The sequence below is a fragment of the Leptonychotes weddellii genome, chromosome 3 (genome assembly GCF_054177405.1).
Source record: "Leptonychotes weddellii isolate Sample4059 chromosome 3, ASM5417740v2, whole genome shotgun sequence".
In the NCBI taxonomy this organism is placed as follows: Eukaryota; Metazoa; Chordata; class Mammalia; order Carnivora; family Phocidae; genus Leptonychotes; species Leptonychotes weddellii.
Genome location: NC_138371.1, coordinates 113369248 through 113396129, shown reverse-complemented (window position 1 = coordinate 113396129; position 26882 = coordinate 113369248). Strand labels below are relative to the sequence as shown.

Genomic DNA, 26882 nt, shown 5'->3' with positions numbered 1-26882 from the left:
CTATGTAGTCAGTCACTAAGCATTACCATTTTTTCTTCAAAACATCTTTGGGATCAGCATAAGGATCAAATTAGTCTTTATTTGCACTGCAAACATTGTGGTCCAAGTACATAAACTTCTCTGTTTACTTTCAATTTAAAAATTTTAATATATAAACAAATTATGCTTTATTGAAATCCTCATCAGTCCTACTTCCTCCGATAGTGGGGTTTAGCAACTGTAGGGCCTCATTTTTATCTCTGCCAACATGTTTGTGAATGGGCTTGTCACATGTAAGCGTGACTAGGAAGGGTTTCTGCAGTCATTTTGAAGTGATTCTGGTCTGATAAATGCAAAAGTAGTAACAGTTCAAAGTTCAAAAGCAGCTATAAAGTTCTATTAAGAAAAGACCTGCAATTACCATGGAAACAAAAGTAGAAGGTTTTTTTGTGTTTTTTTTTTTACAAATTGAAAGGGGAGGAAATGTGTTGCATGTGGACTTGGAATGAATAAATTTGATCATTTCTAAACTTTGTAAGTGCTAATGGGCTCAGAAGGAATGTGAGTGAAGCATGTAACAGGTGAAGCGTGCAGAGCCCATGTGATTGGCGATTACCTACCAGTGGAAAGAAACCCATGGACAAAATGGAAACAGTGTCTGACATGTCAGGTCTACGAATTATCCTTTGCTGCTGGCTTGATCTTGTGTTGTGCTTCTGACTTCAGTCTGCTTAGTGACCCACTGTCTTATCAGCCTAGTGTTCCACCTGCTAGGGATCAACCAATCCACTTTGCCTGGGACCCAGGGGTTTTCTGGGACACTGGAATTCCAGTGCTAAAACTGGGACAGTCCCACAGAGGCTGGGCCACCTGGTCACCCTACATATGACATTCAACATCTTGCTAGTACATGTATTCAATTGTAGCACTAACCTATTTTACAAATTGATCACCAGTTGGCAACCTCCCTCAAGAAGGTGTGTTTCTACTAGGGACTGTGGCAGACCTGTTGAAAGTGCCCCTTTATGTTTTGCTCATTGCTCAGCAAGCTCATTTCTACTGGAGAGAGACCTTTGTTTTTATCCCTTTCAGTGTAGTTGAAATCCAAACATATTTAGATTCTTAATGTTTTGAAAGCTTAATTCTAGGTTTTGGTGATATGCTTATAAATCAGAAATACATGTGACATAAATCAATAGCATATACCCCCTCTCTTGGGTGGGATCATAGCTGGGGACACAGAAAAGCACACAAGGCTGAGTGTCAGCAGAACTGAGAAGGCCACCCTGACCTTGTCACTGGATGGACAGCCTCAACCCTCACAAGAGTGTCTCCCTTGCCCACCAGCACTGTGGTTACATCTAGGCTTCATGCTCAAGGTCACAAATACGTCCTATAGCCCACATTGTGGGTGTAGCACTCATTTAGTGTTTAATCTGAATTCTGTATGTTCATTGGGATAATTCTGTTTCTCCTTAGCTGACACAGTTGAAAAGTGATCAGGCATGTTTATGCTGTCCGTTGGCTTAAAATATTTTAAGAAATGGTTTGTGAGTTGAGATCTCTCTTTAATTGCAGGAAGTTGAAGAGTAGGGTAAGAGTAGTGAGCGTAAAACCACAAAACCATGATTGAAAGAGGACTGTAGCACCTGTATTTCTACGAGGGTCTGAGTCTCTTAGGAAGCCCAGGTGGTCCACAGCCATCTCCTTAAGACCGCAGAAGCCACCCTTCTGCAGGACTGTAGTGATGTGGTGGTCAAAAAACATGCACAGTGCCCTGCAGGTATAAAGGTAGGATTTTTTCTCAGTTCTTGGAAATACCTTCTGACACTGTGATCTAGGTGTCGTAGAAAATTTGTTTGGCAGTGATCTTTTTATATGTTCCTAAAGTAATCTGAAAATGTGAAAGGTATGGGCAGGGATCATCTGTTCCAGTGGAGTGGGCACTGACATTTGTCTCTAACCTGCCAACTCTCTGGTGCTCTCATGCAAAAGGAGACACATTTCTGCCCTTTATAGCCCTAATCATACAAAGTTCTGTGACTTGCTCAGAATCCAATTTAATTGGGAAAGTACTTTCAGATGAAAATCTTGCTTAGCTATTTGATGTGGGAAAAGTTATATCTAAACAAATGTTCTTCTTCTGTATGAGACCTTCAGTGGTTTGATGATGAACAATTCACCTGTAATTCACAGGAGACACATACACACCTGCTGGGTCCCTCCTATTTACAGTCATGAAATTGGTCCTCCCGGGCAGTTCAACACTGTGTTAGAAACCTAGTGTGTAGAGATCTTGAACATTGGGATTTATAAAGTGAGAAAGTATTCAGAGCTGAAACTGACTGGTAGATTTAAAAATATGCAGAAGGGAGAGAACTAAATACAGCCCATGGAGTGAAAACCTTCTTAGTCACTCAGTGCGGTTGAAAACAAATGACAGAGGTCTGATGTGCAGCTATTTCGGTGTTCTAAATGGAATGTCTAGCACTGTTATCGCTGCTTCCACCCAGCTCTCGCCACCCTCAGGCCACCCCAGCCAGCCTCACCCGTGTTCTCCTTGCCCCTCATCAGAAATAAGCTGGACGTGGGGGTGTGACAGCCGAGAAGGGGTTGAAGCAGGGAATTCCAAATAAAGGATGGCTTCTGACAGATGAAAGCTCCTCAAAGTCTTGGGTGAATCCTGTATTTAAGCAGAATAAATTGAATTAGAAGGTGATGATGATATATCCTTGTGTGTGTGTGTATGTGTGTGTGAGTAAAGTGAGCAGTCTTTTAAGTGAAGATACGGAAAAAGCTCTCAAGAGTGAGAGGTGTTCAGACAGGGTTGCCAGTGAGGGCCTTTAGGGTTGGTCTTTTCTAGAAAGCTAACCAGGGAACTTAAATCCTTTTAACATTTCTATTGATATCACCATTGAGCAAGGACTAGTCATAACAGCTTCCTTGATGTATCCTTTTTAAAAAAAGATTTACTTATTTGAGAGCGAGAGAGAGCGCATGCACACTTGCACTCCCTTGCACATGGGGGGTGGGACAGAGGGAAAGAGAGAGAGAGAGAGAGAGAGAGAATCGCAAGCAGACTCTCCGCTGAGCGCGGAGCCCGATATGGGGCTCGATCCCAAGACCCATGAGATCACGACCTGAGCCGAAACCAAGACTGTCACCCAGCCACCCCAGATGTATCTTTTTTTTTTAGTACTAGAGGGCCATTTATTGTATGGGAAATATTAAATATAGGGGTGACATTAATACCTTATTTAATATGTGATTATTTTTTTTAATTTTTATTTTATTTATTTGAGAGAGAGAGAGAGACAGAGATAGTGAGAGAGAGAGCACAAGTGGGGAGGAGAGGGAGAAGCAGGATCCCTACAGAGCAGGGAGCCTGATGTGGGACTGGATCCCAGGACCCTGGGATCATGACCTGAGCCTAAGGCAGACGCTTAAGCGACTGAGCCACCCAGGCGCCCAGTATGTGATTATTTTTATATCTGTAGCCTTTCAGGGTGAATAACACTTATTGTTTTGATTTTTAGGCTTGATCAGAAATCTGCAGAGGTGAAGTTTTGCTAGTTTGTCTATTTTGAAAAGGAAGGGAATTTACTTTGGAAATGGTGTTCAGGATTAAATGTTACTTTGTTCAATTTAAGTAGCAGCATTACTTGACAAGCTAAATAGGGTGCCAAATCTGAGGCTTGCAGAAAATAGGCTTTTAAAATTCCCATCTCACATTAAAAATGCATTTCATTATAGCTTACCATCAAGGGAAGAAATAACCCAACATAAAGTATGCCTATACTTTTTACAAACAGCCAATTAACCTTTTGACAAAAAGAGAAACTTCTGAAAGTGTAAACATGTGCGTCCACTTACTAAGGGTCTACCAGCTTATTATGTGCTGCTGACATAATGATGTCTTGTGTACTTCCTCTTTGAAAATACAAAAATAAATGATACTCAGACTAAAAGCTCTGAAAATTAGTGGCTCTTCAGGCTTTATAACTGTACTGAATGCACAGGGTTTTCTCATGTTGACCACAGAAGGGGTGGATGAATCATCCCAACCTGGCACACTGTTTCAGTAGATCTTCCATTTTAACAAACTGATTCATCTGGAAAGAGAGTCAATGCCATGAGGACAAGGCCCAATTCCTCCAGCGGCTTGAGGGGGCTCCACACCAAGTAATCTTGCTGTTTGATCACACTAGCAGCCTTGGAAGCCTAGGGAGCCTGTTGGCCTGCAGTGGATCCCAACCCTGTACACTAGATGTTTGCACATACATCATCTCCTTTAATTTTCTTCTCAATCTTATAAGGTCAATATTATCATATTCTGTAAATAAAATGTGAGGTTCAGTGATGTTAAATAATTCGTAGTTTGAGCATTTAAGATTCCAAACTGCATCCAGACACTGTTTCCTGACCTCATCCTGTTCTTTTTCCTTCCTCTATAATGTCTTCCTTCCCTTCCGCCTTTTCTCTTCCCTTTCTTGCCCAGTCCTGTCTCCGTTTTCCCCATCCTTTTATTCATTCATTTGTTCAAAATATATGGGCTTCTACACCATGCCAGGCCCTGTGCTAGAGGCCAGGATTCATCAGTGAACAAAACAGACAAGGGCCTTGACCTTATGTAGCTGAAAGTCTAGCAAACAAGAACAGAAATGTGTTCAAATGGAGACCAGGGGGCGTTGGGAGGCAGGCAGCAGGGAGGTCGCACATACGGAAGGGGTGCGTGCTTCCTAGGGAGGATTGCTAGTGTATAAGTTGCCAGGGTAAGGAGTATAAAAGATTTCAACAAGATGGAGCAGTGGACCCAAAGCCCTGGTTGAAATTAAACAGGAATAGATGTAAAGCCTTTCATTTATCAAGATATAATTACAGAATTGGGAAGACATGACATAATAGGGTTTCAGGTGGGTTTGAAATCCCAGCAATATGAAGCAATGGTTTAAAAAGCATGTAGTCTTAGGCTCTATCTGGACCAGCATGGATTCCAAAGCAAAGATGCTGGTCAATCCATGTCACATCCATAACTCTTAACAGGGCTTTTCTATTTTGAGGGCAACACTGATTACTGGCTAATAATGGGGAACTTTTGGCTTTCTGTGTAAGAACTAGTGGGAGAAAATTAGTATCCCAAAGTAGCTGATTTTCCTTAACAATAGCCAGCAATGTCTATTGCTCGAATGTTGAGAATATACTTTCCTAGGATTTTTCTTTTTTACTATTTTAGTCTGATTTAGTCTTTTAGTCTAATAACAAATAAGATAATTAGTTTATGAAGGCATTGGGAAGAAACAGAGAAGGGAGACTATGAGGAAGTGGAAAATACTGGCATCAGAATTAAATGTATGGGTTTGAATACCAACTATGCTTATGTTTATTGTGATATAGACAGTTCACTTACCATCTCTGAGCCTTAATTTCCTCATGGTAAATTTGTGCTAGAATATCCACATCACAAAATTTTTGCAGTGATTAGAAATAATGTTGGTAAATCCCCACAAATTGTCTGACACATTGTAGGTGGCTAAGTAAACCCTCGAGAAAAGAAAGCATTAAAGAAAATAGGAAACGTGAAGGAAGGATTCTTGGAAGAAAGGCTTTTTGAGATTCATCCTTCAGAAATCGTGGGCATGGATTTAGTTTTAAGAAACCTATCACAAGCAGAAAAAAAATGACAAACTGCGAATATAAGGTCAAGAATTTATATAGATGGTGTTGTGTTTTCTCTTTGGTCAACCAGGCTGTCATTTGATAATGTGTTTTCTTGAGATTGAAATTCATTGACAGCTGGATGTGTCTGGTGATAATCTCCGGGTGTGTGTTGATTTCCCTGCTCCTAAATCCTCCCAACATTTGGGAAATGGTGTTATTTTGTTATTAACTTGTTTTTCTCATTTTAATTTATAAAACTGGCAGTCATTTTAATGCCATGAAGAATGTCAAGTATTTTTCATGAGAATTTGCATGAAATACACTTCATGAGTATTTAGGAAGCAATAGCTTCCTGTAATGCTTCCTGTAGCATCAATTTCTTCTCCTTTATCAGTAATACCTGACAAGAGGACAGAGAGTTTTATTTTATATTCTTTTGTCAGAAATTACTGCCCCTGGGTGCCTGGGTGGCTCAGTTGGTTAAGGATCTGCCTTCAGCTCAGGTCATGATCTCAGGGTCCTGGGATCTAGCCCAGCATTGGGCTCCCTGCTCAGTGGGGAGTCCGCTTCTTCCTCTCCTGCTGCCCCTCCCCCTGCTTTTGCTCTCTCTCTCTCTCTCAAATAAATAAATAAAATCTTAAAAAAAAAAAGAAATCACTGCCCCATTTGTTGGTGAAGAGCAACTTAGTTTACATTTATTTTAAAGAGGGCTAGATAATATGTTCACTTTGGCACCCTAAAATCTAAGACTGGAGAACATCAAACTCATTCAATAAACACAACTAATAGTTTAAAATATTGTGTAATTCAAGTTTTTGGGTTAATTAAGAAGAGGGTATGGATGAGAACGACAAGTGATTGGAAAGGTGGAGAGGAAGGGAAAGAAGAAGAAAGAACAAAATGTGGAGCAAAGAAGGGACAACAACAGGGGAGGGATGTAAAAAAAGAAGAGGAAAAAAAACAAGAAAAGAGAGAAGAAATAAGAGGAACAGAGGAGTGGGTGGGGACAGTGCAGAGTAGAGGTCACTAGACTTCCTGCCAGAGGCCCCGCTTCCCCTCCCCCATCCAAGTCTTGACCCCGGTTGGAGGTAACTCAAGATCTGAAGGCCAGCGTCAGGGGTTTGCTGTATGAAGCCACAGTGCACAAATCTCTAACACATCACCGCATACCCAGAATTGCTTGGTTTTATGTATCACCTAAAAATTCCTTTGTCATTAACCATCTAGGTTATGTTCCCTTCCTGTGTTACATTCTTCTTCCTTTTTTATCTTCCTCTTCTTCCTGATGATAGTCCTGACTCATTCAAAACCCAAGACCACAGTGGAAATCTAAATTTAAAATGTCATATGTCCTTTTATTAAAAATTAATATTTCTAGTCTGTTGGGTCTTGAAGTGCAATAATATAAGGACCCCTCAGAAGATCATTTAAATTGCCTGAATGAAAAGTTTTTTGCATCAGCGGCCCCAACAATGTCAGCACATTTGAATCTCCTAGGGGCTATTAAAACCCAAGGTGGGGGGCGCCTGGGTGGCTCAGTCTTCACTTGGGTCATGATCCCAGGGTTCTGGGATAGAGACCCGGTTGGGCTCCCTGCTCAGTGGGGAGCCTGCTTCTCCCCCTGCCTGCCGCTCCCCCTGCTTGTGCGCTCTCTGTCTATCTCTGACAAACAAATGAATCTTTAAAAAAAAAACAAAAACAAAAACCCAAGGTGTCTAGTCCCACCAGTTGAGGGTGGTCTGAGGTGTGGAGTCCTAACATTTTTTTTTTAAGCACCTCAGTGATGGGATATGTAGCCAATATTGAGAATCATGCCTTTGAGGAGATGGCAACAGGTGTGTGAATCATGGTTCCAGCACTTACTAGTATGAGATTATACAGTTATGGTTCATATAACTGAGATCATGTGGTTTTACTAATTGCTTTTATCTATCTATCTATCTATCTATCTATCTATCTATCTATCTATCTAGAATATATTATATTATATGTGGTAGAACCTTTGGGTCCCTTGAAAATGTTGCAAAAATATTAGCTCCCAATGAATGAGAGGGTATGGTCATGTGGTACAATTGTCATGGAAACAGTGTTGGAGAAGCTTCCTGTTGAATTTGTACCTGCTTATCCAGCTGTCAGAGCACTCTGCTCATCATGTTGCCCCATTACCGTCTAACTTAAGCCCTGACTCCTTCCTTGGAGCTTCCCTCCATTTTAATTCTCTGCTTCCTGGCACCCTGGCTCCAGCCAAACTCAGCCACGGTGCACTTTCTCTTCTGGGCCTTTTTCCAGCTATTCCTTTAAATTGGAATAATCGATAACTTTCCCTAACCATGCCCCCATTAGTTCATCATTGCCTATTGAAATTATATCTGTCCTTTGAGGTTCTTCTTCCATAAAGCAATCTTAATTCTCTTGCCAACAGATGAATTCCTTCTTGTCTTCGAAACCCCACTGCATGTTGTTTTGTCCATTCTCTCTCTTTTTTTCTCTCTCTTTCATTGTCTCTGCCTATCTGTGTTTGTTTTATGGTCATGAATATTTTTATCTTATCTGTCTAATAAGCTGAGTGAAGTTTTAGAATATCTTAGGTATCTTTGCATCCTTTGTTGTGCCTGCTTAGCCCTGTGTTCGTCACAGGAAGTGCTCAACAAATATTTATTCAGTAGAATTCAATAAAATCAAAAAAGTTGTTGATTGAGATATAAAACTAAAATTTAAATTTTATAAATAAAATTAAAATAAATCAGCAATTTTAGGAGTTGCTTTTCTGCTCCTAGACATCCAGACTTAGACAGAAACAGCCAGAAGAAGCTCATGATCTAATACATTCCAACCAACATTGACTAGAGATCTGTATGCATGTTCCTGGGTGCATTAGGTACATACAAACTGAATGAATAGGTCATGTTTTATCCAACCCTAACTTAATGACTGCCACACATCTCTCTTTTGTGAAACAAGACAGTTACTTATTCATCTTAAGTCATTTCCTCTTGGTTCACTCTGACACTCATGTCTTAAATTGTAACCCTGGGATTTATTGTCTTTTGTTTCAGAAGAAAGACAAAACATTTATGCCTGTGAATACAATACAATTGCCCTTCTACCCACACACAAAAAGGAATTATAATTTTTAAGAAATCTCCAAGCTCGAGCTCATTCTTTGTGATGTTGCTTTGGATAACAGGCAGGCCTGCCCTTCCCCCTTTCTGCACCTTCCAAATACCCCCACTTGTACAGTGAATAAAATATAATTGTTGTCCTTAGGCCATATCTCTCTTCTGTTGCATACGGTAACCACAAGTGTGCATTTAAAAGCAGAATCTAGCCTTGAGTTTACCAGTTAATTTAATCAACTCTTTAAATTACTTAAAAAAAAAGAAGGAATGAAAGAACAGAAATCTACTTTAGAAAAAAGAAATGTATCTGTGCAGCTTCCTTTTCATGTGGAAGACAAAGAATCTTTCCAATAGAAGGAACAGAATGACAGTTCCACTTATCTTGGCTGCTCAGAAATTAGATCAGTGACATATTTTCTGTTGAAGAAGAAACCTTATCTCAGTGGCTAAATTTCAGAATCAATCATCTGAATTTCAGTCCTGCCTCTTCTCACAAGCAGGGAGCATTATGCAATTTGTACATTTCAATTAGGTTGTGATAAAAAATGAGTAGCTCAAGGGCATTAGTTTATTACTGGTATCCAGCCATGTTTTCCTTTGCTAAATGACATTCTGAAAGCCTCCATTCTGAGCATAATCACCTTAGGGTGCCCACAGAATGTGGCCCCAAATGATTCAATTACGGCTGAAAGTCATTCTCTTCCCAGAACACAAGCCTCTAGAAGCACCTCTGCAATCTTCTGCACTTGCAGGCTGCGTTTTCTTTCCTAAACATTCCTGCGAGGATGTAAATGCAGAAGAGGATTGTGTTCGGTCTGATTTCTCACTATTCTCTCTTTTCTGTCTGACCTGCTTTTATGAGGTGAAGTATCATGTCTTAGGATAAATAATCCTTAGTTTACCAACAAGTGAGCTTATAAATGAGTTGATTCAAATGAAGAACATTTCCCCCTAGAATCAACAGTCAAGCATGCTGAATTTCCTACCCACCCACAATAACCTGTTTAACTCACAGTGAAGCTCAACTATACAGTATTACTAGTTCTCTACGACTTTTAGGAAAAGGGAGCTGATGTTTCAAATAACTTTAAATGTCTGGAACTGCCTCTGACATATGACACTTTCTTCCTCTCTGCTAGTGATAAGGAGATTCCATCTCTCATCAGAGACAGCTTGATGGCTATATCTGAGTGTAGAGATGTATCAGTTATCTTTTGCTATATAACAAACCACTCCAAACTTAATGACTGAAAACAATAATCATTTCTTGGTTCACAATTCTGTGTGTTGGCAATTTGAGCAGGGCTCAGCTAGTAGGTTCTTCTGCTGGTCTCTCTTGGGTTCAGCCATGTGCCAAGAGTCATCTGGAAGCTTGGCAGAGTCTAGTGACCAGTGCTGCCATGTGCCTGGTGGTTCCTTTTGTTTGTCAGCTAGGCTCGTCTCCATGTGTTCTCTCATCCTCAAGGGAGCTAGCCTGGGCTTCTTGTCTCACAGTTCCAAAAGGGTCAGTATGGAAGCTAAAAGACCTCTTCAACCCTAGGCTCATATGTTGCACAATATCACTTCTGCTTTGTTTGCTGGTCAGAGCAATTCACGCCACCAAGCCCAGATTCAAGGGCTCTTTTGATGAAAGGAGTGGTCAGGTCAAATTGCAAAGGAGCATGCTTCACTGGGAGAAATCAATGCAGCCCTCTTCGTAAGTCTATGTAAAGAGTGGACTATGACGTATTGGAGTGGAGAGGCGAAGAAGGTGAGGATTGGCGGAAGGGGGTGAGAAGGTGACTAATAACTTTGAAGTTCAGAGAGCCTGGATTCAAATCCCACTTTACTGCTTCCTAGTAACATGATCTTGGGGAAAGTATTAACCTATTCAAGCTTAAATTCCTCATCTCCTGAGAGTAATGCTTCCTTATCATGATTGTTACGAGAGTTAGAGTCAGTGCTTATAGACCCACTTAGCAAAGTGCCAGTTATATAGCAGTTATCAGTCAGTGATTATACTAATACCTCCTGTTTTCTCTCCTCAACCCCAGAAAGGCAAGCAAAAAGGCATGGACTTGAGGTATCTTTATCTGGCTGCTCCTCAGGCATCTCAAAATCAGCTCATCCACAGAGAAATCACTAATTCTCCTCCCTCGCCTCCCTCATCCCTATTAGCATCTTTCACTTTATCCCCTTTCCCAGATAAAGGTATTACCATCCAAATAATTGCCCAAATTAGGAGCCTTGGAGCTATGAACTCCATTTCTCTCTACCCCACATCTACCTTGTGGCTCCTGCCTTCCTTCCCTAAACAGATGTCTCTTAGACCCCTGAGATGTCCTGGACTTCATGCCAGGTTTGGGTTTGACAGGTAAATGAGGTCAATGTGGTTCCCTGCCCGCAAAGAACTTAAAAGCCATTGATAATATGAAAATCTACAAGCTCTGTGAAAGAAGATGTGAGAAAAATCAAGGGCACTGGGGAACCTGATTTTGCCCACCCTTCCACAGCACCCTGCCAAGTTTGGGCTGCCACTGCCCCTGTGGCCTAGCTACTAGTGGCCCAGCAATAGGGGTTCTCCCTTCTTTATGGTTCAGCCTCCACACTGTTGCTAGGCATGTTTTAGAAGAAAACAATTCATCTCTAATTCTCTGGTCCATGGGATTAAAATACAAACTCCTCAACATGGTCTAAAAGGCCCTTCGTTCCTGTCCTCAATCTAGCCATTCTCCCACACAGGATCCATCACCCTCGTAAGCTATGTTCCTCACAGCACCTTGAATTGGCCATACTCTTATGAATCTGTGACTTCACTTCAGAGAAAGTCTCGACTCTGAAATACATCTCTTTGATGCTTACCTCTCCCTCAATGATACACACAAAGTTTCTATTTGATTTTGTACTTCAAAGCTTTAGAACATAGGAAGTGCTCAATAAATGTTTGTTGAATGAATATTTGTGGGTCTGGTCAAAGGTAGGAGATAGTGTGATTCAAATGAAGGATAACTGAGTATGGTCATGTCCATCAATGGGTACCATGAGGAAGAAGAGGAGGTGCTTAGCACTGTAGGGGTGGAGGTTAGGAATCGGATGACAGGGGACATCATTCCATGTTATCTCTGTTGGCAAAATAGCAGTAGAGAGGAAACAGGAATTCCTATAAGCAGTAGATCAGAAAGAAGTGTTAAATGGTGAAGTATTTTCTGAGGCTCAATCCATGCTTCCAGAAACCAGCAGTTTGGAAGAAATTGGTGTAATTTTTGCTGTGCAGTGACTAGTAATATGTATCTTCTAACTTGGAGGGATTAATAGGTCTTGCAAGATCCAACAACAGAAAAACAGACAGACATACCAATTAAACCTCTGAATACATCAGACCTAATACATAAAAAATAAAAGGTGTTTTTAAAATAGTTTTAGCCATAAAACTATTATTAATTTAATATATATAATTAATTTAATCTTATTTCTTTTCCATTTTTATATATATTCAGACTGAAATCACCTAGAAGATGTGTCTGAGGCAGTACCCAAAGTTATTTTATTGCAAGTCAAAGCTTTGTTTCAGTTTAACATCAATACAAAGTTTAGTTTGCAGTTGTGTTCTATTACTCCACAATAACTCTGAAGGTCCAAGTTATTTCTTACCTAGATTTTAAACATTCAGTAGATTCCTTTTACTCATTTTGTTGTTTTGTCTTTATCAGCCTCAATTAGTCCTAAGAACTAACTTAAAGTTTATTTACAATGAATGGCAGTCTGTTCATTGTCTGTAGAAATCAATGGTCCTAAAGTAGTTTATAAAACAATTTTATACCCATAAGCCATGGAATCCTCACAATAATGTCATAAATCTGAAAGAACACAATTTCATCATTTGTAATATGATATTAATAATAGCACTCTACCAATGCATCCGAACTAGAAAGAAGTAAAAATATCTCTATTCACAGATGACATGTTCTTATATGTAGAAAACCCTAAGACTCCACACACAAAAAAACATATTACAACTAATAAATAAATTCAGCAAAGTAACTGGATACAAACACAACAAACAAAAATCAGTTGCATTTCTATACAGTGTAGTATAATAATGAGCAATCCATACAGGAAATTAAGAAAACAGTTCTCCTTATAATAATATCAGGAAAGAATAAATGCTTAGGAATAAACTTAACCAAAGAGGCAAAAAATTTTGCACACTGAAAACTATTAAACATTGCTGAGAGAAATTAAGGAAGATACAAACAAATGGAAAGACATCCCATGTTCATGGATTTTAATACTTAATATTGCTAAAATGTCCACACTACCCAGAGCAATCTGCAGATTCAGTGCAATGTCTATCTTTCAAATATAGAAAAAAATCAGCCTGAAATTCACATGGAATCTCAAAGAACTGTGAATAGCTGAAACAGTCCTGAGAAAGAAGAACAAAACTTGAGACCTCACACTTCCTGATTTCAAAACATAATACAAAGCTACAGTGTTTAAAATGTATAGCACTAGCATAGAGACATATAGACCAGAATAGAGAGCCCAGAAATAAATTCTCATGTGTATGGTCACAAATGATCTTCAATGAGGGCACCAAGACTACACAATGGGGAAAGGATACTCTCTTCAACAAATAGTGCTGAAAAAAACTGGATATCTACATGCAAAAGAATGAAGTTGGACCCTTACCTTACAAAGTATACAAAAAAATAATTCAGAATGAATTAAAGACCTAAAAGTAAGACATGAAACTGTAAAACTAGAAGAAAACATAGGGGAAAATCTTCATAGCTTTGGATTTGGCAATGATTTCTTGGATATGACACCAAAAGTGCAGGCAGCAAAAGCAAAAATAGACAAATGGGATTATATCAAACTGTTAAAACTTCTGCACAGCAAAGGAAACAGTCAACAGAATGAAAAGCTAACCCATGGAATGGGAGAAAATATTTACAAACATGTATCTGTTATGGGGTTAACATCTAAAATATATAAAGGACTTCTACAACTCAGCAACAAAAACAACCCACCTGATTAGAAAATGGCGAAGGATTTGAATAGACATTTCTCCAAAGAAGACCTACAAATGACTAACAAGCATATGAAAAATGCTCAACATCACAAATCATCAGGAAATGAAAATTAACACTACAATGAGATATCACCTCACACCCACGAGGATTACCATTATAAAAAAAGAAAAAGGCAAAACAAAACCAAAAAACAGAAAATAACAGGTGTTGGTGAGGATGTAGAGAAATTAAAATCCTTGCACAATGTTGGTGGGAATGCAGAATAGTGTATCTACCATGGAAAACAGTATGGAGGTTCCTCAAAAAATTTTAAAAAAATTACCGTATGATCCAGCAATCCCACTTCTTGGTATATATCCAAAAGAATTGAAAAAGGATATCTAAGAGATATTGCACACCCATGTTTATTTCACCATTATTCACAATAGCCAACAGGTGGAAGCAACCTACATGTTCATCAACAGTTGAAAGGGTAAAGACAATGTGGTATATACATACAATGGAATATTATTCAGCCTCAAAAAAGAAGGAAATCCTGTCACATGCTATAACATGGAGAACCTTGAAGACATGATACTAAGTGAAATAAGCCAATCACAAAAAAGAAATACTGCATGATTCCATTTGTGTGAGGTACCCAAAGTAGTCAAACTCACAGAAACAGAAAGTAGAATAGTGATTGCCAGGGGCTGGGGAGGGAGATAATAGGGAGTTGGTAAAGAGTTTCCAGTTTTACAAGATGAAGAGCTCTAGAGATGTGTTGCGCAATAATGTTCATATAACTGTATACTGAAAATGTTTAAGATGATAAATTTTATGTTATTTTGTTTACCACAAGAAAAAAAAATTATCCTACCTCATGGGGTTATCATGGATATTAAAGTGCTTAGAACTGCACTTGGATCGTAATATGCACTTATATGTTAGCTATTATTATTGCCACAGATTAATCAACTGAAGTCTAAGGATAATGAGGGCCATTCTCAAGGTCCCACAACTACTAAATGGCAGAACTGGACCTTCAATTCAGATTTTCTCACCCAAAAGTTCACAGACTTTCTACTATTTTTTTTTTCTTCCTAAAACTGAACCTTCCTTCTTCATGGCAAAATTTAGGTCCTGGGATTCTAAGCCAAAAGTTCAAAACCACTAGTCTATTCCTTATTAAACATAAACATAATAATAATAATAGATGGTTGATTTTAAGGGTATGCTCTTTTCCAATGTGAAAGTTTTTATCACTCACTTTACCTTCTGGGGGCAGTGTATTCATTTTCCCCAAATCATTTAAACCTCATCTGACCCCATCTATATTCTAATCTCTTGGGGAGGCTATCATAGTCCAATATAGTACCTCAGGACAATTCAATCTTTAATCTTCAGCTAAATCTTTAGTCTTACCATCTGCTTTGCCTTTGAAACTAGCCAGGAGTTGAACCAACAAAGAAAAATTCCAGGGGAGCTGGGATTGTGTTTGTTGTATTCACTGTTGAGTTCCTAGGACTTTATGTGGTGCTATATTTGTATATGAGTGAATAAGAGAAAGGTAAATGCTGTTTTAAACAGAATCTTAGAATATCTGAACTGGAAATAATTCAAGGTTGCCCACACCTAGTTAGTGGTCTCGAAACATATTTCTACTTTCTACTGCTATGTTCATAAATAATATTAATCAGTTTCTCTGTATGGTTTACATAAGATATATTCCTGAAAGACCTTATTTGGTCTATTTCTTCTTGTGAAAATGCTGTCAGTGCTACTGAACGGTTCTCTAAGCCTGGCTTACTCTGATTTTTATCTCCAGATAGGATGTTTCATTTCATTTTGAGCTACAAAAGACTCTTTTTTAACCCAATTAGTTAGTTTATGTTAAAGGCAAAAATTTTTTCAGAAAACATTCAGTGTCTCCCAGAGTATCAGTGGAGGTTGTCCCGGGCTTTTTCTTACAAGATTTTGATAAGAGTGGTCAAGTGGGTCTTGCCGGGGTGGAGAGAAGAAGGGGAGATTGGGTATTTTTGATCAAGGGATCACACTGCTGAGTGGTATAATCTAGGAATGTTTATTTAGCACCAAGATATGGGATTGCCTGGAGAAGCAAGAAGGTGGAGATGGAAAGATCAGAAAAAGAGTCCATTGCAATAGTTTAGGCAGGAAGTAAGGCCACTCCAAAATGTATCAATGGTGGAAACAGAAAGGAGAAATAAGTTATTATAAAATGAGCCTTATTTACCCTCTAGAAGGCAAGGACCAAGTCTTACATGACCAATACTGACGCTGTGCCTTCACCTGGCAGGTACTCAATATATAGATGTGTTATGAATTTATGAACTGAGTGAAAGTGAGGGCCAAAAAAATAAGGATTACAAGATGGCCTCATTAGATATTTTGCTTGTTTTACCTAGTTAGCTGAGAATAGCAGTTCCAATAAGAATATTGAATATGTCAAGGAGACAAATCTAGCTCCTGGGAAAGACACTGAGTTCAGTTGGGGTAGGGGTCAATTTAATAGTCAGGTAGTAGTTGGAAATATGAGACTGGGACTCAGAAAATGTACAAAGGTGGAGTTTCGGGAGAGGTTCAGAGTTCAGAGAGGGATTAGGGTATCCCCAGCAAGTGGAAGAAGTTGAATTCCTTGGGGTGGAATGACTCTGTAGAAGGCTGGTGTGGGAAGAGAAGAGAAGAGGTCAAGGTGTAGATGTTTGGGGAAAGCATATACATGAGAAGATGGAGAAGGAAGAAGATGAAGCAGAGAAAATGAAAAGTGCTTTAATAAGAGTATATCTATGCAAAGAAAGACTTTCAGTTAGAAGATAGTAGTCCAAAAGTATTAAACTTTGAAGAGACTGAAATGTTCAGGAGAAGCGAATGAAGTTGTGCTGACCTCAGAAGATGACCATAAATTAATTTCTAAAAATTATCACATTGAGGAAGAACGCTGAAGAAATCTCTTTGGTAACTGCGGTGAGCCAGAGAGTTAGTAAGGCACTGACCTCACTGGCCTTGAGAAATTGAGGCCCAGTTGGTCCTTGGTTGGCCCTGGCTTCCTATCCCCTCAAAGTCAAGCACTAAAATATCACCAATATTAGAGGATTCAAGTTAATAAAGATTCTCGTCTCCTGTATTCTAATAGATGCGACTTCCTGACTAGCTTCCTTATTATGCTCAGCATTGGACCAGCATATTGCTAAGGAAATAGGGGGCCTCCCAGAGAAGATCATTGCTGAAAGCTTCTGACTTAGTCCTCAAAAGTTTGGAAATCTCTGCCTGTGTACAAAGGCTTAATGGGATCAAATGGAATGAAATACTGAGATCTTTTACTCAGCAGAAGAGATTTTACTCAAAATCTCTAACACTCAGAAACCATGAGCTTTTACCACACCCAGTGGTCTTCACACCCCTTATCCCTTCTGACTCTTCTTCAGGGAAATACTGTCAGCTTGTGTGAGGTATTCCCTGCTCGGTGTGAATGCAGAGGAGAATGTAGATCAGAATCCTGCCAGGGATTTTGGATCATGCTGTGCTGGCCAGTCTTAAATTTTGTCTTCTGAAAGAAATGATGTGATTCATTCTCAGCAATCTGAAACACTGCAAAATAGAATGATTCAGTGTTCAGAAATCAAAAGGCATTGTGGGCTCTCCATAGGGTAAAGAGAAAGCCCAAATTATTTACAATTCAGTGTGTTTTCATCGTTCTGAAATTACAGAATGACTGGAAGATATATACACATATATATGTATATAAACTGACTGGTTTGGGTTGGGTTTTTTATTACCCGAGTTGGGCCATTTCTGTACTTTTTCGTGTAAACTGAGATTGGCCTGATGTTAATTTGGGAACTGAACATCCACATGCCCTAGCACAACTAGTTTTGCTTTTGGGTCATGCACTACCAAAGTGGTTCTCAAACTTGAATGTGCATTAGAATCACCTGGAGGCCTGGCTAAAACATGGGTCATCATGCCCCACCCCCTGAGTTTCAGAGTCAGTAAGTCTGGGGTGGGGCCTAAGGATTCGCAGGTATAGCAATTCTCATATCAGAGGTTTCCAAACCGGGACGCCTGGGTGGCTCAGTCGGTTAAGCATCTGCCCTGGGCTCAGGTCATGATCCCAGGGTCCTGGGACTGAGTCCTGCATCAGGCTCCTTGCTCAGCAGGGGAGTCTGCTTCTCCCTCTGCTGCTGCTTCCCCTGCTTGTGTGCACGCTCTCTCTCTCTCTCTGACAAATAAATAAAATCCTTAAAAAAAAAAAAAAAGGTTCCCAAACCTCTTCGGTTCATTGGACTCTCAATGTCTTAGTAATGTTTTCACTGTTCCCTTAGATACAGTCTAAAGAAATACCTAACAGCTCTGTTTATTAAATAGTTAGATCCAAGCAACTTAATAAGCATTTTGTCCTAACAACTCAATAGGTATTCAAACAATAATAACCTTTAAATTGAAAAAAAAAAAATTTAGTTCATTAACAACCACAATTAATTAATTGTATGCACTAGTTGGTCAGTGCACAGCTTTGCAAACCTTGGACTCAGATTGGATATCAACACCCTTATTTTCTGTTCCACACTGGTTTTCAACATGGCCTTTGCTTTTTTATCATAGCAAATGTTAAAGACCTGCCTTCGCAAGGATATGGCATTATAGAAAGGACTGCTGAGCTCATGCCAAAACTGCCGGCCACCTTGAACTAGTGATTTGCTCAGTGTCTGACAGGTGTCCACTGTTGCCGGGAGTCCCTTGAACTTTTGAGATATTCCGAGGTGCCCTGTGAGTTTACCACAGTGCCCCAGTGCACCTTGGGGCACATTTTGGAAACTGGGTCTCAAGTGCTGTTGATGGCTCTAGTTTGAGGATTCCGCTTTGAGAACCATTGCACTGATGTCTCAGGGAGATCACAAGGAGGTGTTTTCCGAGCTTTTTCTCATTTTCTTTGACAATACTTAACGTCCTTAAAATGTTGAAAAGCAAGAAATGCAGAAAAATACATACAAATTTACCATTAATGATTCATTTTGTAGCAGAAGACTCAGGTAGAGCAGGAATCAGAGAATGAATAAAGGTTCCATGGCGAGAATTGTATTTGAAGTTAGAAGCATTTAATGATTGTGTACATTTGTTGTTACGGAGCATTTACAAAGCAGTTGTTTGTTTTTTTATGGTGTTTTTCGGTCAGAATTAATTAAACTGGGCAATCCCAGTAAGCTAGGTAATGATTGTTGTCCTTGCTTTACACAAAGAGAGCTTAACTTGTTGGAGGCAGAATGCTACAATCCCAGTATTTTAGCTCTCCTTAAAAAACAAGTTATAAGAAACCAGCCTATCATTTCACTAATGATTCCCTCCAGCTTCATTGTGAATTTTCTCAAAAATCTTGTAAGGTGGGTGAATAACAAAGAGTCCCATTTGACTGACAAGAAATCCACGGCCAGTTGTGAAAGTGTACATGGGAGATGAGTACGGAAGCATTTGCCAGCATGAGTGAATTAAAGAGGAAGACCTTGTGATAAGTTTAAAGACATTGAGCTGTAGAGAGGGGAAAGCTGGGGGTTACCTTGGAAAATAACTGGGCCGGGTCCCTGTGTATCCTGAGGAGCACTTTCTCAGAAGAACAAAATTCAAAGCCCCTCGAGGACAAAGGGACAGAAAAATCAATTTATGACAAGAAAAGCAGGTAATAGTCAATAGTACTTCATCTTGAGGGGTAGATATTCAGCTTCTGCTTGATGCAATCACTCCTTCAGTGGGGGCCCAGAACCAAGACGTCAAAGAGAGTCTATTCAGATACACTCAGCCTAGCAAATTTTTCTGTGTGTACATATAATTTTAAGCCACGTGTATGTATAAATGTGATCGGTCCTATCTTTCTTTGGCTCATTCACGATGCCTCAGAGAGCACCTTGTGCATTCAGTGGTGCTTGATATACATTGTGAAGTTTCTAGAGTATGATTGCAAGGTTCTGGAGGAAAAGAGAAGAGACAAGTGGTTATAGATTGAGTGATTGCTTTTTTATCTGTCCTGGAGTCAATGAGATATACTAACCAGTGATCTAGATGATTGAACAGAATACACTTGCTAAGATGACACTGAATCATTAGGTTATTAAACTCTTTAAAGTTTCAGATACAGTCATCTTAAAAATTTAGAGAAATGCCACTGGCTCTGGAGTCAGAAAGCACAATTTGAATCCCATCTGCGACTTCTGGCCATGTGAGCAAGGCCATTCTTTCCTCTTTCAGTTTCCTACGTCATGAGTCTGTATAGGGCTCAAAAGTGAGATAATAAATGCGAGAGCATGCTCTAAGTTTTTTATTAAGCTCCCTTCAATTCAAGATGCTCAGGGTCCAAAATACAAGTTCCCAACTCTCTAAATCTGCTCCTCCTTTAAGTCGCACGCATGCATTTTTGGAGTCCTAGGACCATAAATCGGTAGGATACATGTCCGGTCTAAGGAGAGCTGCTCTGACCAGCATCTGTGTGCCAGGCCCTGAGCCCTGTCTCTGTGGTGACTTACACAATGTGCTGGGCAAAAAATAGACACACAGTGAAAGGCTGGGTCCTGCTGTCCTGCCTATCTTGACCCGCATCCCTAGGACATTATGCATGCCACTGAGTCAGCTTGGCCAGCCCACTCATTACCACTCCCAGCCTACTGCTGTTGACACTACCCCTCACCATGTCTTACCCTTGAGATAAATGCTGAGTTCTGATTGTCCTTTATAGTTCGGTATCCAACTAAAGGATTTCAGGGGACCCAAGACTTTCGGTTTAAAACTGGATTGATAGATTACTCTACACATGACCAACTTAAATTCTGTCTCCATCAAAACTAATGTCCCAACCTTCCAGTAGGAATCAGGAATTATTTTTTTCTCTTCCTTATATGCCCACAGCCTTCTGATTACACCTCTATCTTAAGTGTATTAGGATTAGGTATTAGAATTTTTTCGCAAGTGTTTCTGGTTTTTTTTTTTTTCACCAGATTTTTAGCATCTTACAGTTGTGGTCCTTGATTCCTCCATAGTGCCTAGCTGTTGCTTTGTACATCAGAGATACTCAAAAGTACTTTGCTTGAACTGCAGAAATTAATCATTCAGATACAAAATGAGTAGAGGCTGACCCGGGGCATCATAATGGACTAAATAAACAATGCTCAGAAGAGATAACACGATTCTCAGATGAATCAACATGAAATGAACAGAAAAGAGGCTGAGATTTCAGCAAAAGAGAATTCTGCGTATCAAAAAGCAGGCAGTCCTTGACTGGAAGGATGATGGGGAAAAAATAGTGGGTGTAGCTTACAAGAGGAAATTATAAATTTTCCACTCTTAAAATCATTCAACGCTGACCCACCATCCATGTGTCTCAGTTTAAGATGAAGATTTTCTTGAAACAAGGGCCAGATGAAGTAGGACAGTATTCAGACAGGTATCTCCCTGAAACCCAGCGAGCCAGGACGAGTGGACCAGAGGCACCACAGAGGTTTTTTCTCTTAACCACAGTAAGATGTGCAGGAACTGGCTGATTTCTGTGAAAGTTGTGATTTTTTTAGGTTTAGAATTCAGGAGTGTGACAATAACGCTGTCAAGTTATCAAGATGATAATATCACATTATAGTTTAATACTTTTTCCACAAAGGATTTATTTGGGCACACCAAGACTCAGTGAATTACCATTTGCCATTGTCTTCACCGAAGAACGATAGCTCTGAAATTCTTCCTCCACCGTGTGGACTGACCATCTGTTCACAATAATTGCAAATTCACTTCCAGGATTCATAAAGTCTCCCTGTGTTCTTGCACATCTTTGAAATGCCTCAGGCAACTGCTCTTCCCTCCGAGGGAAGAGCCACAACAGCTGTGGGATTCACCAGGGCTTGTCTCTGCTCAGTTTCTGGCAGCCGGCAACACCCGCCAAGCCACTCTCCAAAAAAGCCAGCAAATTGTAAACCCATTAAGGCTTAATTCCTAGGGGTCAACAAAGAGAGCTGCCTTTGAATGTGAGCTCTGTGTGGGATCACAGAGGCCTCTGGCACCTGGGCTTGTCCTCAGGGCCAGGGTGATCTGTAGGGAAAGTTACAAGCTGCTGAGGGAATATTTTCACAGGTTTTCCAAACAAAGAGTTCTTTCTTCAAACCTCATACAACTCCTTTCTGATTGCTAATTAACCAAACCTAGGGAAAAACAGGCCATTTCTGTAAATAGAACAGAAGCTGTGTGTGTGTGTACGCACGTGTGCACATGGGGCTGTTGATGTGCGTTCTCACGTGTTTCTGTTTCTATTTTGGGGGGGATGCAATGACATGAGGCACTGTCTAGTTTGAGGAGATGGTAAGAGGACTGTCCGAGGCATCTCATCTCTTCTAGCAATTTTTCCTGTGCGCAGAGTTTTGCAGCTGTGTTCGTATATCCAGCATGTTTCATTGTTTTGCTTTAACTCACCCTCTCTCCCCTGCAGCTGAGAGTTCTCACCTTTGGGTCTGCTTCACTCTGTGTCCTTAGACCATACCTCATCTGTCTCCCCTGTTTACTTCCATGGAATCACTGTTTAGGAAGTCCTTTCTCGGCCCATCTGTCTTAAATTACTGCTTTGTTTACTTTCCCAGACGTTTTCCCACCCAGGAACCTTCCCTCTGTGAGTTGCCTGCCTTTTGTAGTTAGTATGCACTTGAAGATCTGAAAGCCCCTCTTTCCTCAGAAGCCCCTCCTCCAGGCCCCTGGCAATTTTTATAAAAGCTGCTTCACCCCTTGGTGTACACTTCCACCTAGTCAGAGCCTGCCGGAGCCTGGTGGCCTTTTGGAATTGTTGCCGAAGCCTTCAAAACCCTACCTCCTTCAGCTCTGCTCTTCCCATGACATACGGAGTTTTACAAGTGTCACAATTTCAGTATGTTGGCATTTTGAAAGACCATTGCGTTGTGCTTATTTTATCCACAGTTTCGGTGCTTGTGGTGAGGTTACCTATCCATTCAATCTTTGCCTTACTGATGTTTGATCACCGTTTCTTAAATTTGTGTTAATTCTGGCCTTTTTGGTTATGAGTCTGTGGATGGGGGAGAAAAGCTCTTCACAGGCCTCTAGTGGACACGCCGTGGAACTGCAGAGATCTTGTATTCAAATGTGTGAAACTGTGGTGTGACCTCGGAGAATTCGGCAATCCCCAAAATATGCTCTTCATTTGATTTTTCATTTAATAGTATAATAGTGTGTTTGAAGGCAAGGAAATGAGGAACGGTCGTGAAATCTTCCTCTCCGTTGTTCAGTTTTACTGCCTTGTGCACGTTCAGTCACACATTCAAGTTGTTAGGACAAGTTGGCTCGCAAAGGGTCTGTTTCTGCCTCTGGCCTTGAGCTCCCAGGGAGCCCTGCGCGGCGCTGTGTTTTGCAGAATTACCATCATTCGACCCTCGCTCCCCACCACAGCTCCTGGCACTTAGTCAAGACTTGTTGAATTGACAGCTGTTCTTTGTGGTGCTCGTCCTAGTTAAAACTGGGACTTGGGGAAATATGCCACGTTTTGTCTTTAGTATCTCGGTGTGTATCCAGCACCCTACCTCCCTTCCTGCTTCCTCCTGCACGGTCATTTCCAACTGAAAGTGATTTTAAGGCCCTGGATTACCTTTTCCAGGGTACTTGAGATGTAAACCTTATCTTGATTCAAAAGGAAATGTTTTGCCCTGGTTAAATCAGAACAGAAATATCAGGCCACTGTGCTGATGAGAGAATTGTTGGGGGGGGGGTGGCATAGACAGAACTCTGTATTTGGAATTATCCTCTCTTCTCCCTAAGAGTTAGGCCAGCTTCACTCTTTTACAGGGAGGCTTCCGTGCCATCTTTTGGATTAAACCTGCAAAGTATTTTCGGGGCATTGATGTGGAAAGTAATTCTGGGACAAATTAGCCCTGTGTTTAAATCTAGAGAGTTGTAGCAGCTGGGACCATATTTTGAGCTGTAGATGAGGACAGTGAGATGAGTATGAGTCTCTCACTACAAGACAGACCTCACACTAGGTTAGAGAAGACTGGCAATGAAACTTTAAAGAGGGTGACTTGACGGATAGCTGTCTGATGTTACCACAGTGGGACATCTGAGACTTCACATTGGAGGGTTGAGCAGAGCTCCCAGGTCGTGGTTGAGACGGACTAAAAGCAACTGGTCACTGAGGCATTTTGTAGTGGCCTTTTAAGGGTATTGAAGTGGATGGAGTTTGCTTTGCTGGAAGAGCCTACCTAGTAGTTTTTGTTTCATTGGGGGTAGGTGGGGCGCTGGGGTTCTTAATCTGGTGACTTCTTATCTCTTTAAAACTTCAGAAATTATAAGAAAAAATGTTTATACATATGCTTAATGGGAAGAGCTGTGGCAAGATTCTTGAAAACCTAGAGAAGTTTAAGAATGACTAAGAGGTGGTTGAAAGGTAGTGTGTTTTATAGTATGGGTTAGATCAATAGACTTTTTGTCTAAACATTGCCTGGACTAGGCTGGATATTACCTTTACACATATTGTCCAGTTGTTTGTTTATGGAATTCTCTTAGTTGAATAATAGAATCAAATTTCAAAACTAAATATCCTAACACTTTTAACAATAACCTGGCAGTAGCCTTTTACTAAAGACTTTCTATACTTTTATGAGGCAGAAGTGAAAAACTTGGAACAATTAGTTGGGTCAAAAGAATGACTTATTTTTAAAAGAATGAAAGAGCACAAGTAAAATTCATCTCTAAGGATAAGTTGTTTGGAGATTGAACAAGCCATGTGGGGCAAGGGCTCCTTCAGTTGTGGTTTTCGAAATTTGTAATCAAATATTACCATTAGTCATAGAAAGATAAAAGGAAGGATACGATTAAACTATAGATCTACACATTTGAAAATACAAATTTTCTTGGCAAAATGAGGCTAGAAGTAGGACACATACTAATATGAAGCGATTTTTTTTTTCATTAAGGAAGGGATTTAGAGAAGAACACAAGGCAGTATCTTATAAAACAATGAAAAGATCATCATGCTTAAAGAAATGAAAATGCTACATGTTTAATACCTCTCAGCTCATAACACATTGATACTTCACTTATCCAGAATCCACTGATGTGTCCGCATCAGCTATATGGAAAAGGCCAATAAGCAAAGCAGCATAAATATTATGCACCGAAGCTCTTGGGTTTTATTCATAGAACAATACAAGAGATCGTTCCAATTCTGCTTATTTACTCTCATTTCACAAATAATTCTTTTTTTAAAAAAAGATTTATTTATTTTTACTTTTAGAGAGACAGAGAGAGAGTGAGCTTGGGGAGGGGCAGAGGGAAAGGGAGAGAGAGAGAGAGAATCTCAAGCAGACTCCCCACTGAGCACAGAGCCTGATGGGGGACTCAGTCTTATGACCCTGAGATCATGACCTGAGCCCAAATCAAGAGTCAGATGCTTAACCAACTGAGCCACCCAGGCACCCTTCATTTCACAAATAATTCTATTCATTTAGAATTCTATTCAATTCAAATAGAATTCTATTCTAATTCATTTAATTTACAGGATTTGGGAGGATTAAAAGCTAGAAATGGAAAACAGAACAACTCTTTATGTATAAAAAAAATTTAATTTATAATAATAAAAAGCCCATTGAAAAGAAAACTCAAAAAAAAAAAAAGCTAGAAATTAGAAGGAAAAGGGGACTACTGATGTACAGACAGTAGATGGAAGTGATGGCCAATTTGTCAATAACAATGAGGAGGAAGAGTGATTATAAAAAGCCCTACACAGCACTCTAGGATAAGGGCTATTCTTACTCCTCACGTGTTTCCAGTACTGACACATATATTTAATACATATTTACATGTGTATTTGTTGAATGAATTAACATTTTATTTGATACCAAAGGTATCACCATATTGTATCTGATATTTATACTGATGATCTTTAAGATTAAGAAAGTGTTAAATTATATGTGCATATCCTGTTTAAAAAGAAGGAAAAATATGTAATCATTCAAAAAATGCTGTCATCCCCAAATGTTGGGTTTTTTAGAATTTTTTAAGTTTAGTAGCTGTACTGTTAAGTCCTTAGGTTCGCACATGCAAAAACTTCAGTTACCTTAAAATACCCAATTTCTGAAGTTTTCAGCTTTTAATTCTCATTTGTTGTTCATGAAAAGAGTAGGATGACTTAGATGACTGTCTAGGGAATCAAAGTTCCGTTAGTTACGTGTCTACACAGAATGGGGAAGATCTGCTTAGGAGATTCAGGAGAGCATAGTTTTGAGAAAAATGTGCAGGAACAAGGATATTTTATATGTGTGTGTGTATTCCTAGCAATGTTGTTATTTTCTAAAGAAACAGAGACTCATTTAAGCTGGCCCAACCATAAAAGGAAGGATGCAATACTCATTAGGGCCTATTTACAAGATAGCATAATGTAACCCTCCTTCTAGGCACATGATGGAATTGTACATCCTCTTTGAGGTCACATTGCTGATGAAATATGGGGTAGAAATGATGTGGATTACCTCCAGGTAGAAGCTTTAAAAGCCCGTGTGTGTCTCTTCTGTGTTCTCTTCTGCAATTGTGATGATTGTTCAGATGAAGTCTCCAGTAGCCTGTGTTCCTAAGGGACCAAGATGAACCAAACCCCATAGCCAATGCTTAGTGGACAGTTAGAATAAGAAGTACACTTTTGTTGTCTTGAGCTGCTGAGATTGGGGGTTATTTGTTACTAAAGCATAACTTAGTCTACTCTGACTGATACAGAATTGACTATAAAGATACAGAGCTATTCTCCAAATCTAAGACCAGGAAATAAGATATAGCCAGGTTTCATGGGAACTGAAATGAAGATCTAGAAAAATCAGAGTTCTCTCCATGCCATGGCTGCATGGTGTTTTCTGTCTTTGCTTTTCTCAACAAGTTGTGGGTTATTTTCAGTCAACTGGTCAAACAATTTCTTTTGTTTACTCATCCTAGACATTATCAACTATAACTGCTATCTTTTCTCCCTACCATGGACTCTGTGCTTTGGGACACCCAGTTTAGTTTCCCTATGGTAGAAACATGATTGATTCAATGAAAGCTGTGTTATGACCTCTTGAGTCAGGTATCCTTCCCTACTTCAACCCACCATGGCCATTAC

The 26882-nt window shown here is 39.8% G+C and overlaps 1 protein-coding gene and 1 long non-coding RNA gene across 7 annotated transcripts in view; both read left to right on the top strand.

Annotated features, from left to right (window-relative positions):
- Positions 1-26882, top strand: part of STARD13 (StAR related lipid transfer domain containing 13) — a 468749-nt gene that overhangs the window by 336211 nt on the left and 105656 nt on the right. The window lies entirely within an intron of this gene.
- On the top strand, positions 20542-25473 carry LOC145720616 (uncharacterized). Its single transcript, XR_014143703.1, has 2 exons — positions 20542-22357; positions 22449-25473. It is a non-coding gene; the product is annotated as an uncharacterized LOC145720616 (long non-coding RNA).